The following is a 16,046-nucleotide window of genomic DNA, read 5'->3' as shown; positions in this document are numbered from 1 at the left end:
GGTCGCAAGAAAAAGCTATATTCTGCATGATGTTTACTTCCTCTGCTGTTGTGCACTTTTCTACGCTTCAAGTTTATCAGCTGCTTTCATATTTTACCTCTTTGTTTGGTGCATTTACAATGACGTGTTTTAACAGCTTTCACATACCAGATAGTCATATTAAATTGAACTTGTGACTGGCTAACAACTTCTTGCTGTGGAAATGCACATGGGCAAACAAAAAGCCTACAGTGAAATAATGGTTGATAAACGAAAATCGTGCTTACTTTTCTAAAATTTCGCACACAATAGCCCGACTATGACAAATTATTAATAAAAAGCTCAACTGGCATTTTCGCTTAGAATGCGCATTTCAATGCTCTTACATGCAAATTGCCAGCTTGACGCAGCTTTGAAATAAGGTCAGCATTTTTTTTTTGCTTTAAAGCGAAGCGAAGCCTGCAAAGAAAAAAGAGTCGAACAGCCTTTTCAGCAACACCATGGCATGATGGGAATTTCGCAAATGAATCGCATCTTTCTTGAGCAGCCTTCTTTAAACTCTCCAATGTGCATTTAGAGTCTAGGAGGCGGGTCTCATTGATGCGGAACAGTTGCTCACAGAAATGAAGCAGCTCCAGAAGGCTGTCTGAAGGGACCTTTAATGGGTTCCTTCCTTGTGTCATATAGCACTTTAGTGCTACAAGCTGAGGAACCTTCCTGTTATCGTCAATAATGCTGCTGTGACAGAGACTGCAAAGGGTGTACTTGTGCTTTAGAGCATACGCAACATACTCAGCGAAATATTCTAAGCTATCCTCCTCGTCTTGGCAACGTTCGATAACACCTTCAAAGCTTGTCTCCACAACCTCATCGACTGTTGACTCTGGTACAAATTCTTATTTTCCTTTGAGGAAAGATAACAGGTCTTGTGAGTCATCGATTGCATAGGAGCCATTACGGCTGGGCTGTGAAAACTATGCCAGCACAATTATTCAGAAAGTGGACTTAAACTCCCTGGCACGTGTTTAGTACCTAATTGTACTAAACAAGTTCTCCAGTGCATCCTGGCTGAGCCTGCTCAACAACAGAAATTTGAACTTTTGCTCAACAATGTAATGCTGCCTTAACTCTAAGGCGCATAGCGTTGACAGTACAGTTCATGTCTGGACAGGCTTCCAGATGATTTTCCTGCTTTGTCAATGATCTTCAAGCCAGTGAACATGACAACAAAACCTTGCAGAAATGTTTTTGCTTCATCTGCTTTTTGTGCATTCAGACCACTTAGGGCTGTTTTCTTGGTCCTAGAAGTCATTATAGTGAACCAATTGGAAATTCCCCCCAAGAAAAATGCTGTTGTGAGTGCTTCTTTGGGTAGGTGACCTTTTTGCACAAGGTATCGTAAGGCTGTGGCAGTGGCATGGTGTAGAAGGGCATGTGCAGATGCTACATTCATCTTTTCATAGTGCTTTGGGTCCAAATCTCGCAGTCTCAGGTGCGGTAGAAGTTTTAGTTTATGCCCTGCATCAATTCCGCAGGCTTTCCTCACGTGTTCAAGAGACACCTACAAAAACGACGCCATATTAGTTAATGCGGCCACATAAAAACGTTTGATTCTTTACCTATTTATCAAAAGATAATGACATATGGCTGAGTCAAATGCACTGGCCATGTGCAATAGCTAGGAAGCATGTCTGCACGTCATTTACACGTAACCATAAAAGCATGTAAAAATTACCATTTTTGTGCATAGAACACTGTTTTGGACATTGCTTTATTCGTTACAATAAATAATTTACTGAATAACGGGAAATAATAAATAAATAATAGATAAACTTTGAATTAGAAAGACTAGGCGTATTTAAATACTTCATACACTACCTCTTCAGCATTAACTTGCCCCTAATTGATCACCTTGTAGCCTACTACACTTTGCTTCTAAATTTTCTTTATGCGTTTGCGTGTCACATATCATGACAGTGCATTTTTATTTGCAACTTGCGGCTACATTTTTACCATAGCCTTTGTCGCTTTTGCCTTAAAAACCAGACATAACTACATTTTTTGAGGGGCTGAACGAAGATGCGCAAGAGCAAATTACGTAAGGCTTGCCGACTTCCTAAGAAATAAGAATACATGTTGCTATGTGAAAATGTAAAGTGTCAATAATATTTTACAGCTATGCTAATCCAGCCAACCCAAACTGTGTTGGCTTTGTTGCATTGATGTACTGAAAGCACCAATAGCTCACCAGAAAATAAAAATATTCAATGTTCTTTTTAAGAAACATGCCCCGTATATAGAAACGCATTAAGACATGAGATATAATTCATACCCTTACTTTGTTGCATGGCAGGGTATGTTTCGCCACAGTAGCCTGATCAAGTATTATGTCTTGCCCTCTAACAAGATGTCCCATTAAGTTTTTCAGTAAGTGTGGCGCATCTGCGATGAAGCACAGTTGCCTGTTGTGACCACAGGGGTGGGGGCCTGCCAGGTATGGTTTCCCATATTTGGTTGCCTGAATGTTGCACAGACGCCAGATGACCATGTTCCCTGGGCCCATGTCCAATGCAACTACATCAATGATCCTCCCGGCTGCCTCTGCACGCTGTACAACTTCAAATAGGCAATCCTTAACTTGCTGACCATCGAAAGACGAGCCTGCATGAGGAGAAACAGGCAATTGCAACACCTCAAAAGTACTAATGATGGTTATGGCAAAAAGTAAGCACCGAAAAGATTTTGTGCTTACGACTCCTATGTTTGCAATCAAATTACAAGCTGCAAGATGACATATTTTGGCCGACATCATTTCACATGGAATTAAACTGTTGCTTGCCTAGTTAGAAAAAATTTAAGTATTGCTACTCTGCAAGACTTCACACTAAATCGCTGCACCATATGCAGCGTCTGCATAGCACATAGAAAAACGCTAACTTGTGACGAATGACTGTGCAACAAGCTATTTGAACCAGGTTGGCATTTTGCCATAATAAAAGATTACCAGAGGGCTTCCGCTAATATATAACGTCTCAACTGAAACCATGGCCAGCAATAAAGCATATCAAGTGGGCAGCTTGTACATCACAGTGTACATTGATATGTAACAAGTAATGCTGCCAGTGTTACTGAACATCCATTATGTACCTGCGAAATTATAAGCAACGGCTTGCTTCCACCTGCTTGTTAAGCCCCCAAGCATGAAAACCAAAGCATGAGATGCAAGTTCGTCCTTCAAGGCTGCGATTGACAGGCCAATGGTTGGTAGCCCTCTAATATCCAAGAATGCAATCAACTTCATAAATACAGTGTCATGGATGGCGTCACCTTATGATGATGGAATCATATGAACAGCTACTCAAAATATGCTTCACAACTGATACTGTTATGTGTTCGTGGTCTACTTGATAGCTATAAACTCGTCCACCTGAGGTGTCACTATTTTTTGCACTATTGTAACATTATTTGAACTCGTATGTTAGCAGTGTCCACTAAACAAGACTACATAGCATTAAATAGGACGAGCTGTTCTATATAATCAGATCTGATATGAGAAATATGATTCCTCCAAGGTAGAAGGGCATTTTCAACACAATTTGCACATAAACACGAGTAAACTTTACACACAAAGGAACAGTGTACCGCAATGCTTGATTGTATTTACGGGCTGTACTTTTTATTTTATTCTGTTACCTGATACAAATCAAGCTAGAGAAAGGAAACTGACGTGCCACTTGCTAAGCCAGACAAAAGTGATAAGATACGCTACAAATATTGGTAAATCTATGAGTGCTTTTCTTTCAACACTTAGGTTTTGTATGATGCATGATATGTATGAGTGAGTCTCGTTTATCATTTTCATCACGTATTTTATATCACACGTGTTTACTAGTTTTTTCTTGAATTACTTCAAATCAAAGCTTTCTATGCGACTGCCTGAAATATTGTCGTGAGCCAATAATTGGTGGAATGAGAGTCTTGTTTATGAACCGTACTGTAAATACAAATATTCAAAAATTTTCACTTTCAGAAACACGTCAGTTTATTAGAAAGATGTGCTTTATAAGATAGACTATTGCTCTGCAAAAAAGTATACGCATTTTTCTTCTCCCAAATATGTGACGTCATACCTTGATGTACTGAGATCAGATTGCTAGTGTGTGATTCTCAAACAGCTTTTTCTTTACCTATGATGCTACCAATGGACGCGTCATCATCTAGCCCTGGTGAAATTTGCATCTCGTCCATCAAAACGCAAGCATGTCTCTCATTGGGAGGCATTGCAGCCACTTTCTCCTTCAGGGCGACGAAAACTTCATCCATAATACCTGCACAAGCAGATTTTTTTAACAAGTACACGATAGAAAAAAAATTATGCCATCTTCCCGTAGGAGAACCCTGAGTAGTAGGCGAAGGAAAGTTTTCAGATCGGCCTGTCGCCAGCGGCTCGAGCCCTCTTCTCCGCGGCGCTGTCCGCGACGCTGTCCACGGCGCTGACACTGGCGTTGACGCTGGCGCTGTCCGTGGCACTCATCGCGGCATTGCGGGAGGAGAATGAGAGGACGAAGGAGGAGAATGATGCGGGATATCATTCGCGCAAAACGCCGGAAGCGTCCTCCGGAAGCCGGATCCTGGCTTCCGGAACCGGAAGGGGAAGTGGAACCGGAACCGGAAGCCGGAACTAGCGCATGCGCAGTAGCGGTGTCGACGCCGCATGGCGGAGGGAGGGAGTGACATAGCCCCGACCATGAGCTGCTTCGCATCTAAAAACATAGTACATGTTTACAGCTACCACACAGTGAAGCTTACCAGGTCTGAACTTGATGTGCTCAGTGTGCTTCTGTAATGTCCTTGGGGCTGGTAAGGGCACAGTGTTTTCCTTCACAAAGTTGTACCCCTTGCTGCCATAAGCAACTTTTACGTGAAGGGCGTTCTGTAGTGTGCCTGGTCACCATGCACTTCCCCTCATTGTTTTTCTCTCTAAAGCTCGAACTTGGTCTTCAGAAAGGACACTACTGAAAGATTCCTGGAGCTCATCTCTCTCCTTCTCTGCCTTGCGCCGTTGCTTTTGTTCCAAGTCCAGCCTTCTTTCCAACTCCAACTCTCGCTCTGATTTGAAGGCTTTCGCATTTCCTGCGCATCCATTTCATTCAGCATTGGCTGCTAAAAGTTTCCGACTAAAAAACTACCTTATTTATACATAGCCATGTCTACACAACCCATGCACTGACATAACTTTTACATTAAGCGTCATCGGCTGGCAGTTGCAAATTTCTGGAACTCACTCTTGAGCATGGTACATTTATCGACTTATAGATTATATAGTAATTACATGGGTAGATGAACACTACTCTGCTGTGCAATATCCTCCCCGTGAGCAAAAAGTATACGGACCACAGGGTCGCCGAAAAAAACAGAATTTCTTCGTAATTAAAATGTATAAACTGAAATTGACGAGTACACTTGAAAGTTCGCAATGGCAAGTTTGGACTGCGGTTCTCAATTTCAAGTTGCATTCGCGGGCAATTGAAAAAAAATCAGCTTTATCTTGCAATCCCTGGTTCGTATACTTTTTTTCACGGGTGTTTATGTGCCATCCACATCTATGAGACGATATATAGTGTACATCAATAAAATATGCATGTTGTATAGCAGCTCTGTTGTGGCCAAATATCCAAATATTATTCAGACGAGAAGTCTGCCTGAGGAGTAGTGAAGGCAACAAGGGAAGGAGATCAAGTTTTCTTTGGAACTTCACCAGCTGGTGAAAAGTCCAAGGCACAGCTGCCATGTGCTAGCATTGACAGATGATCCAAGGAAAGACCGACACACAGCTCAGATGATTTTAAACCTGCATATGCCGACAAAGTTCAAGAGCATGTTCTAAGAATTTTATGAGCAGCGCCACACTTACACAGATGTCAAGTATAGATGCAGACTGCAGCTTCAGTTTTGGGCATGATAATGAGAGGAGTTAGGAACAAAACCAGATGCAAGTTTTCCTAGAGCAGTAGGCGCACTCGACAGCTACACTATACTACAGGTAAAGCGAAGCCCTATTGTCGCATGCATGTAAACGCAGCTTATGGTTACGGCTTTAAAATATTTTTGCCTCTATCTGACAACCATGGAGCATGTAACAGGATGGCAAGCAGACGCTCAGTAGACGACGTGGCGCGCAAGAGCACATCTCGAGGGGCATTTGGCCTTCCTATTGGCTAAGAACTCGTGTACCTTCCACAACACTGAACCAGCTTGTGAGATGGAGTATAAGTAGTGTGGACACTTTTCTCACCTGCTGATAAAAAACACCGCTGCTTTGAGAAGGCCACGCCCGGCCATCCTGCAGGTGTGCCTGGCCATTGTAGTGTCACGTCTGCAGAAATAATATAAATCTGTCGAAGACACCATCAGCTTTTTGTTACTGTAGGCGCAAAAACATTCCTTACGAGGTGATGTTTTCAGAAATTCCTGAACATGCATTGAGGTCTTGCTGTGTCACTAGGCCTGCAATGTGTAAAAGCATGTAATCAAACTGGCATATACTTGATAACTATCGGAATAACCATAAACAGTTGCGTATTTTGAAAATGTGGTCAGTGCTCCTATTTTGTGTCATGCCACTGGTACAGTATTGTTCCCAAGAACTTCTGAAAATGCTGGTGGTTTTGCAAAAAACGCAGCCCACATTTTGTCCCCTAACTTATTAAAGTTCCAAAATTTGTACTGGTGTTAAAAAAGTAATCCATAGTGAAGTGATAGTTCTTATGGTGTCTCCGGTGAGTTAGCCCAACTTTCGGTTCTGACATTTTCCCTACCTTGAGCTGATGAAGGTGATCTGGCAGGTGCGTTCTCCACTACTGCTGGTGATGGTGAACGTGCAGACAATGCACACCATTTTGGTTTCACAGGTTACTACTATAAAATAGATTGTGTGCAGGCTGAGCAAGTGATCAAACTAAAGTGACTGCACTCCTACCTTGTGTTGATGGCGGTGACTCAACAGCTGGACCATCAACTTCGGCAATTGCTGGCGGGCCTGCGTACACACCAATGATTCATTTATTTTACCCTGAAGTGCAAAATAATACACAGAGGAGTGGGATCAATATAGACCTGTATATAAAGCAAGCATGACAACATAAACAAATGCGTGTACAATCACAGATGCATATGAGCATGCAATTTACAACACTCATGCAACAAAAAAATAGATATGATGCAATGTATTGTTAAAGAAGACCAACATTCCCTTCATTAATAACTTATATTTGATAACTTACTATGGTCATTATCCCTAGGTTGAGCTGACGAAGGTGATGTGGCAGATGCGTTCGCCACTACTGCTGGTGCTGGTGAACCTGCAGAAAATGCACACCATTTTGGTTTCAAAGGTTACTACTAGACAAAAGATATTGCGTTTAGGATGAGCAAGTGATCAGAATAAAGTGATTGCACTCCTACCTAGTGCCAATAAAGGCGACTCTGCAGCTGCGCCATAAATTTCGGCAAATGGTGGCATGCCTGCAGATAATGCACACCTAATATTTGTCTAATCCTCAAGGTAAAAAGAATTTAAAGAGGGCAGTGGAATACAGATATTTATACAAACTAAGCACGATAATATAACAAATATCATCATCATCAGCCTGTAATTTTGAAACACTCCCACAATTAAAGAACAAGAACCTAATGTAATGCAAAGTATAATTTGAGAAGATTAGCATTCAGTTCTATATTGACTGCTCTCCTACCTCGTGCTGATGAAGGTGACTCAGCAGCTCGACCATCAACTTCGGCAAATGCTGGCGGGCCTGCGTACACACCAATGACTTATTTATTTTACCCTGAAGTGCAAAATAATATACAGAGGAATGCGATTTATATAGACGTGTATAGGAACCAAGCATGTCAACATAACAAATGAATGTACAGAGGTAAACACACATCTCTAGAATGGGCGAACCACGTTTGCAGGACTGCACTGGTGAATCTGATGACGACATCTGGCACAATATCAACTGTATGTTAGCTTGCGTGACTACATTTACAGTTTCTATTGATTTCTCTCGACCTGGAAGTCGGCTTAAGCTTTCGTGGCTGCTTTGGCCCTCGCGAGTGTGTTCTAGACAAGTTTCTTGAGCTCTGTACAATGACAGGCGCATATGAGCATGCAATTTACAGCACTTATGGAGAAAAATGTGATGCAATTTATTCTTAAAGAAGACTAACACACTGTGCACTGCTTCGCATAACATATCGATTTCCACAGGGCATGGGATCTGCCGTTTTTTTAAATAAGCGAGCAGAAGTGGCTATGCGATGAGACTCACAGGAAAACATACTTGGGGCTGCGTCTGGCTTCAGACGTTTTCTTTTTTGCAGGCCGTGCTCGAACTGGTCTTCTGTCAAGTGGTCCTGCATAAAAGCAGTTTCAGTGATAAGTAAACACAACCGCAGAAACATTTGCAATATCAACAGCCGTAGTTTTTCTAATACCTAGCAGAAGCCCGCGAGTCTTGTAAATATACATAGAACAAACTACTAGTGCATATGACAACCATCTGTATGTCTCTGCATAACCTTCCCTCCCAACATGAGAATGCTGGTCATTAAGGTCAATATACTATAACACAGCGCTTATTAAACATACAGGCAGAATTTTACATTCCTCATTTCGACTAAGGCCGATCAAACAAGCAAGATATTGCGGGCTGTAAATGCTGAAGCTATCACAGTTGTCTCATAAGCGGGAGCAAGCGAGGTTTTCGCGTACTACAAAACAATGAACACTAGCACGTACATCAACCAACGTTACATGGTCAATTAGAACGCCGACAAAAAAAAATTAAATAAAAAAAGCAGGAAAGAGAAAAACCAGGCTGCAGTGGGCAAATTTCAGCTGTTTGTATTTACTGTTTCGAACAGACTGTTTAGACCCACATAGTCAGAACAATCAGAAAAGCAACACAGCGAATTGTGCGAGTTAGTAGGCTAACATGGTTAATATTCTTGGCGTATATGCGCAACGCGACACCGACGTGTTATTCATTCTTTGTCCCGCGTTTGTGTCGCGCGGCACATATACGCCAGAAATCTTACAAGCGAACCTTTCATGCCAGGCGTACGCATCTCAGCGTTAACAGGGGTGTTCCTCGAGATAAATGTTGCTTTACGCGTAAACAAGGCGAACTCATCTCGCATATTCTGGTTCCTTTGGGAGCCGTTTGGTCTCGGCCCATGCGTAGCAACCATATCAGCCGCCGGCGCACGTCTGTCCGTCCGCACGGCACCGCGTAAAAAGCTTTGCCGCCTTCCGTGCGGTTTGTGCAGTTGGGTGAACTGCACCCCGTCCATACTGGAATACAAGTGTCAATATGATGTGTTTCGTATCACTTCACCAAGGTCCTTGACTTAATACCGTCGAATACCGTACGTGCCTGCAACCAAAATCCGCCGAATGGACCGCACGCCGCACGCTCGACGATCCACTGATTGCAATAACGATGGCACCAACGGAAACGCGTCGAGTCGCCGTCGCGACCGTAAAGTTGGCTTCGCTGTGGCGCAGTTGAACATTTGACGTCATTTTGCACCACGTGATGGTGCTTGGCGAATAGTGGTTCGAGCGGCGCTAGAAAAGTTATGCGCAACTCTGCTCCCGTAGGGAACATATACAGTAACTCTAGCGGTACATGTGGCTTAGCGCCATCTATGTGAGGAAAGAACACTTCCGGCGGAAGAAAAAATAATGTGACGCCATAACCGTTAGAAACAGAAGTGACGTCATTTTGTTCTCAAAAGCGCGAAATTTGTTTTCGGGGGCCTGCCATTAGAGCTGTATATTCAAATGCCCCACCATTCAACGTGATGGGCGTTTCGAGCTTTCGTTCGGCGGGCGTTGACGCCGCTATCACTTGCAATGCAATGCAGCTCTTGAAGTGGGCAGAAATGGGCACTCGTGAAGCTCACCTGTTACAATACGCCCCACTCACATGTTGTGTTGCTTATCTTGTCGATGTTTGTCTGAATTTGGTGACGCGTGTAGCTTCATTGTTTCTTAACCTGTTCAGTCAAAAGTAGTGAGTTGCGACCGCCAGATAATTGTTCACTTTAGTTGTTTTCGTGGGACAGCGCTGGCCGACGGGCTTGGCGTCCGACGAAAGGACGAGCTTTGTGCCCTCGAAGGTCACCACCACTGCAGTAGAGTCTCCGAGTTTGCGGACCGCCAGGATAGCGCCTTGCGACCTTTCGAGTTCTGATTTGATGCGCTGTGGGGTTTCAGCTGGGTTGCTGGTGAAGACACCGCGGCAGATTTCTCCGGACGCTTTGGCATGACCCCGAAAAGGGAGCTGCTGGTCTCCCACCGGCAACTGGATGTCCCCAAGTAGGGGCTCTGCCATGGGTAGCGAGGTGACACTGCACATGAGAACGTTTTGGTCCCACACTGGCCACATGTGGAAAAAGGTGGACGAGTGGTTTCCCAGGTATGCACGAATTGCGCCGCTGGCACGATCGGACGGAGGACCGATTGAGCTGAAAAGGAGCGCTAGGCTTCAGCATGACGATGTACTCGTCACAGGAGAGACGATGAGTATGGCGGGGTTGTCACTTGGGTTAACGCCTCGGCGCCGAAGGTGGTGTAGTGCGCTTGTCATCTGGAGAGCAGCACGTGGACGAGCCGGAGGCAGCCACCTTTGGCATGGTGGCGGCGCGACCCTTTTCCCTTGGGTGGAGTCACGGCCTGGGATTGCTTCCGTAGCCAGAGTTTCACCATGTCGACTAAATAGTCGTGCTCTGAGGGCATGTCTTGGTCCGAGGAGGTGGTTTCCCACGTCACGACTCAAAGCGAGGTCGGGCCCGTAACCGTCATGGCGGCCGCCATCACACCCGGAAAACCCGAACAATGCAGCGCTAGGCCTAACGGAACTAGGTCTAGGCCGGCGGGGAACAGGCGTGGAGATCGAGCACACCGAAGTTGCTGAAAAAAATGTCACGGTTTCGCCCTAAGGGCGAAGCAATGAATGCGATAGCAACACAGCAATGTCATACGAAGTAAGGTGAGCGGCTTTGGTAACAGTATGAATTGTAGTAAACATGAGCTGATTAAGTAAGCAGGTGTGCTGCGGCGTAAGTAGACCGACATGAAGAGAGACTCGATGACCACGAGAAGGCGCGTATGAAACGGTGGTGTTGATGAGAAGCGCTTCCCGTGGGCAGCGCGCGTGCGAAGGGACACACCTGTAGCGCTGCACTGCCGATCCGGGCAGCATTACATGTGTAGCGTGCGTTGGAAAATGTGACCCGACTATTACTAACTGAATGAACAAGCGTGGTGTGAGCGCGCACAAACAAACATGAAGAGATCACACTGAATGACTGCAGACAACGACTGTCAAAACGCTGGCAGCAAGCATACGCCGCTGCGGGCGAAGGTACGTGCGGTCTATCGCTTCAACAGGAACTGAGCCGCGAATGCACGGCTCATAAAGGTCAGAGCCGTGTGGAGATAAGAGACGGTGCGGCGAGCGACGAGCGCGGTTGTTGGCAGAAGAAAAGTGCGCCCCCCCCCGCTTCCTCCGGCGCTGGCGTCCCGCTTCCTTGCTTGCGCGCGGGAGAGATAAGAGACCGTGCGGCCGAGCGACGAGCGCGGTTGTTGGCACAGTAGAAGTGCCCCCCCCCCCCCCCCCCCCGCTCCTTCCGGCGCTGGCTTCCCGCTTCGTCGCTTGCGCGTGGGGGATTGAGTGCGTTCGCTCTCCGTGATAGCGTGCGTCCCAGCACGCTTGCGCTCGGGCATACGGCGCGCGGTGAAGATTTTATCTATACGGAACCTCACGGCGACGGCGACGGCGACGACGACGGCGACGGCGACGGCGACGGCGACGCCGACGGCAGAAATCCGGTTGAAGTGTCCATATAATTGCTATCGCAATAAAATGCGCCCACCTGAATGCGGGTGGTATCCCGCTGGAGCAGAGAACTTGGCGGTGAAGATGAATCCAGAATTTTGGGACAATGGCGTGAAGGACCGCAATAATCGGAGATCATTGACAGAGCCGATCCGGAGAGCGTCCGTCGCCGTCGAGCACTAACCGCGTTCCCCAGCTGGCGTGCAGCTTACCTGGAACAAGTGTTCTTTCGGTGTAAGCCCTTTTTTTACACAACTATACATTTTATTCTATAAAAATACCACGTTCCCGCACATACACAAGTTAAGAGAATAACAAAGTAAAAACAAAACAATACGTAAAAAAGTGCAGCAATACGAAGTGCACATACCTAACTCAAGGTACAAAACAACCAATATATGACATTGTCAAAACTAATCTAAATGAAATGAAAAAAGTTAAAAGCAAACACAAGCATCGTTACAAGACCGAGAAGTAAAAGAGCACCAGCATTATTCACTTATATTTCAATTGTTTTACATACTAAACGCACATTTCCTCAGGCAATTAATTGAATAAAGTAAAAGGTGACATTAGAATCCAGCCATGTTTTTTCCGTGTTATGTATATATTTTAGGAAGTTCGTAACGGTATGCACTCCTAAAGCTCGCTGTTTGCTTTATAAATGATTTAAATTACAGGAGAAAAAATTTTCATAACAAGCATGCCGAGGAATGCCTGCAGCTCACCTACTCACTGACGACTGCAGACTAATCTCACGAAAAGCGTGTACTTGAAAGCGACACACCTGCTCTCACCTTCGAACCTTAGTGCCTGGTATGGCTCTTTGACGCACGTAGCGCTATCGCACGCTGTTCAGAAACTCATTCGAGATTCGGCGGGTCTGATCATGTCATTGCACAAACTGTATAATCGAGCCATTAACGCCGTAATGTAAGCACTGTCACCGCGAACGTTGATGTTGACAGACTCAAGCGTTTTCACGGGCCTATCGTCTCTTTATTTCAATAGGTGGCCAGCATGGCTCCATTATCACCCTGTACGACAATTGCCAGGAAATATTCTAGCACGCTGAAAAGGCCCATCGCCATAGCGTGCCTTAGAGCCAGTTCACCCGTTTACCTGAGCCGTTGGTTCTGCAGTTGTTGCTTTATATGCTCCGTTACCACTGGTAAAAGGATTACGCAGAAGCTTAAGTCATTGTTAATGCGATTAGCACTCAACAGATGTATCGACATACCTATTGAAAGCGCCGACCATAAACCCGACGCTTGGATGGATGGATGGATCGACGGATGGTCGTATGGATAGGTGCTATGAGCCTCCCCTTTTTGAATGGGGGATTGGCTTGCGCCACTACGCTCTGTTTCTTATTTGGCAAAATGTCTTGCCTATTTTACTTTTTTGCGGAAAAGAATACCCAGCATCAAACTTTCTGAGCCAACATTGGAACTTGGTTTTTTTTTACTCCTCCGTTTTTTCTTGTCTGCCTACTTTTCGGCCACCGAACCTCCAACTACCTTTTACTAACCTCTGATGGGAGTATGTTTACTCTCCCCCTGCTATCTTTGAACCCTAGTACTTGAAGGAGGCCAGGGAAGCCTCAACCAAAGTTGGGTAGGAAACCTCGCATTCTAATAAAACATGCTCCATCGTTTCTATGATCACCCTACCCATCCAACCCCTTAGAGAGCGATGGAGCATCTTCCTGTCCAACCCCGCCCTGGAAGACCAGCTTTGACTCGAAGCCTGGCGCCCGGCGGCGAGACCAGCATATGTATTTCCGTGAAGTGGGAACCACTTCCATTCAGCGCATGCGCTGAAAAGTTCACTTTCAGTTTTTCAATCATTCATTCTACCTTTACCGCAGCAAGCACATGCTTCATCGCCCGTCCCGTGCCTGACTACGCCAAACTTCCGATTTTCGAACGCGTACAAGAAGGGGCCCTGACGTCATTTCAAAAAGAGAGCTTCCGTTTGATTTATCATAACATGTTGCTCTTCTGGTTTACTTTTTACCTCTTAAGTAGTTACTGAAAGTCGGTTTGTTTTCCATTGCCAACACCCAAAAGACTGTGTCAGCCTCTTTGGCTTTGCGTTTACCTTCATTTAATTGCTATATTGCTTACTATACCGGCCGCATATTTGCTGGTAAGATCCGTAGTTCTTTTCCTGCACTTTCAGCAAATTTTTTACCTCTACAAATACGGGAACACTCTCGCAAGCCATTTTCATTCGGTCATAGTCTTCATTTGTTTTACAGCGTAACCTGTTATAGGCTCATCCCAATAGCCGTTTTGGTTCGCGATGATGTCGCCGCCGATGGCGTCGGCCGCCATAGCCGCTATCGCCGGAAATGCGATAAAAGTACCCGCTTCCCGCCGGGATCGAAGCCGCGCCCGCTGCAAGGGAGCCAGATACTCTACCACTGAGCCACGCAAGCGCTTGCTATTGAACACTGGAAACATGTCCTATAAACGCTCCCGCCGATGACCCGAGCCTCCGCCAGTATGGTGGTACCATCTAGGTAAGGTGCCTGCAAACGCAGCGTGCGCAGGCGCAGACGACGAGATGCGATTCAGACGAGGCGCGCAATTAAAAAACGCGATCCACAGCTAAAGCTCACTTTACCCCAGCCTTCGCCAGTATGGTGGCGCCATTTAGTTGAGGTGCCTGCAAACGCAGCGTGCCCGACATGTAAGTTGCAGTTGTAAGGCTTCATCGGGCTCAGCAGACTGCTGTGCAGAGAGCATTACAAGCCGCAGGTCGCCGTCGACGCTGGGCGGACAGTTTAGATAGTTCTCGTCAAAACGAGGCGAAAAGATTGCCGCGAATACCCTGTTGTGCGTGGTGTCCAAATTGTAGCTACTCTTGAGCCACTCACCAGCTTACGCTGTGACTGTGCTTCGTGTGCCATGCAGGCCTGTGACTTTTTTTCGAAATCAATTTTACTCATAACTTCCTTCATTTCAAAACTTGTATAGTCCGTATGACGCTCTACCACTTCAATTGTAGTCTTATGTGAAGCCCAATCGGAAGCGCCTAATTGCCATTTATATGCCATCATGTCTTGATTGTATCTCTGATTTCCAGAAAATAATCGCTTTTCAAATGGGACTACCAAAACCAATAGACCTTTCCACGTACCACGGAGCACTTAGTACCTAATGTATGTCCATAGCGCTCTGTGTTTCATTATGGCCGCATTTCTCTTCCCCTTTGCTATTACCATTTTATCTGTGTTTCTATGTCTAATGTCCTCTCCTGAATCTCATTTGTACTCTTAAAACTTTTATATCAAACTTATAGCGTTACCTATGCCTGTAGCGGATCCAGTTCAATTATTTTAGTCCAAACCTTTCTGCCACCAATGCTCTAAACGAATCTTGCTTGTCTCAATTGCTGGCCGGTTAATGGTTTCATACACATTCAATCCCAGCGCATCTAGAAGGTGTATTTTATCTACGGCTCTCGGTCGGTGAATACCTTCCCATTGCAACAGGATATTCCTAATTGTCTTGGGACTTTCTCTGCAGCCGACACATGCCTCATTCCGTTGTCAGCATTTGCTCTGGCATGTTTTCGTCCTTAGGAAAGCAGCTTAAGCCTCAAAAGCAAGACATTTATTTCGTGTTATTCTTCAAATTTTTCCTTTCAATTTTTTCCCCGTCATTCTTGCAAATCGTCATCGTTTTTTTTACTGTCATTCTTCAGATCTAATTTACTGTCTCTGTCTCTCTCACTGTGAATGTGATGACTCCTGGTTGTATATTTACACTTTCAATTGCCTTGTAGACTGTCAACTTTCTTGCCCGCTTCCTCCATTCTATGTCAACACTATTGACGTACAGATATTTGCGCACTTTTGCCGCGCAGTTGTTTTCGCCCATGTTTACGAGTTTTACAGCGGAGCTGTTAAATTCTCGCTAGGTTGGTTTCGTTGTCAAGCGCAGCATCGCTGAGCTGGGAGAGCGTTAGCTGGAAGAGCGTGAAGTTTGCGCTCGTGTTCGTGGTCATCACGCGCTCGTTGTTGTTGTTGTTGTTGCCCTCAAAGCATGGCTCGTACCCACGAGGGGGATTAGCCACGCGCTCGTGCCGCTGCTCCTGCGTTTGTCGTCGTCGTCGTCGTCTGCTTCCACAGCTGGCTGCGTTGCCGCT

The 16,046-nt window shown here is 45.4% G+C and overlaps 1 pseudogene; it reads right to left on the bottom strand.

The window, feature by feature from the left end:
- Positions 1-1,004: 1,004 nt before the first annotated feature.
- LOC125945732 (uncharacterized) lies at positions 1,005-2,542 on the bottom strand (annotated as a pseudogene).
- Positions 2,543-16,046: the final 13,504 nt, after the last annotated feature.

Source organism: Dermacentor silvarum, chromosome 5, assembly GCF_013339745.2.
Source record: "Dermacentor silvarum isolate Dsil-2018 chromosome 5, BIME_Dsil_1.4, whole genome shotgun sequence".
In the NCBI taxonomy this organism is placed as follows: Eukaryota; Metazoa; Arthropoda; class Arachnida; order Ixodida; family Ixodidae; genus Dermacentor; species Dermacentor silvarum.
Note: the sequence above shows the minus strand (reverse complement) of the source record. Positions and strands in the feature narration are given on the sequence as shown.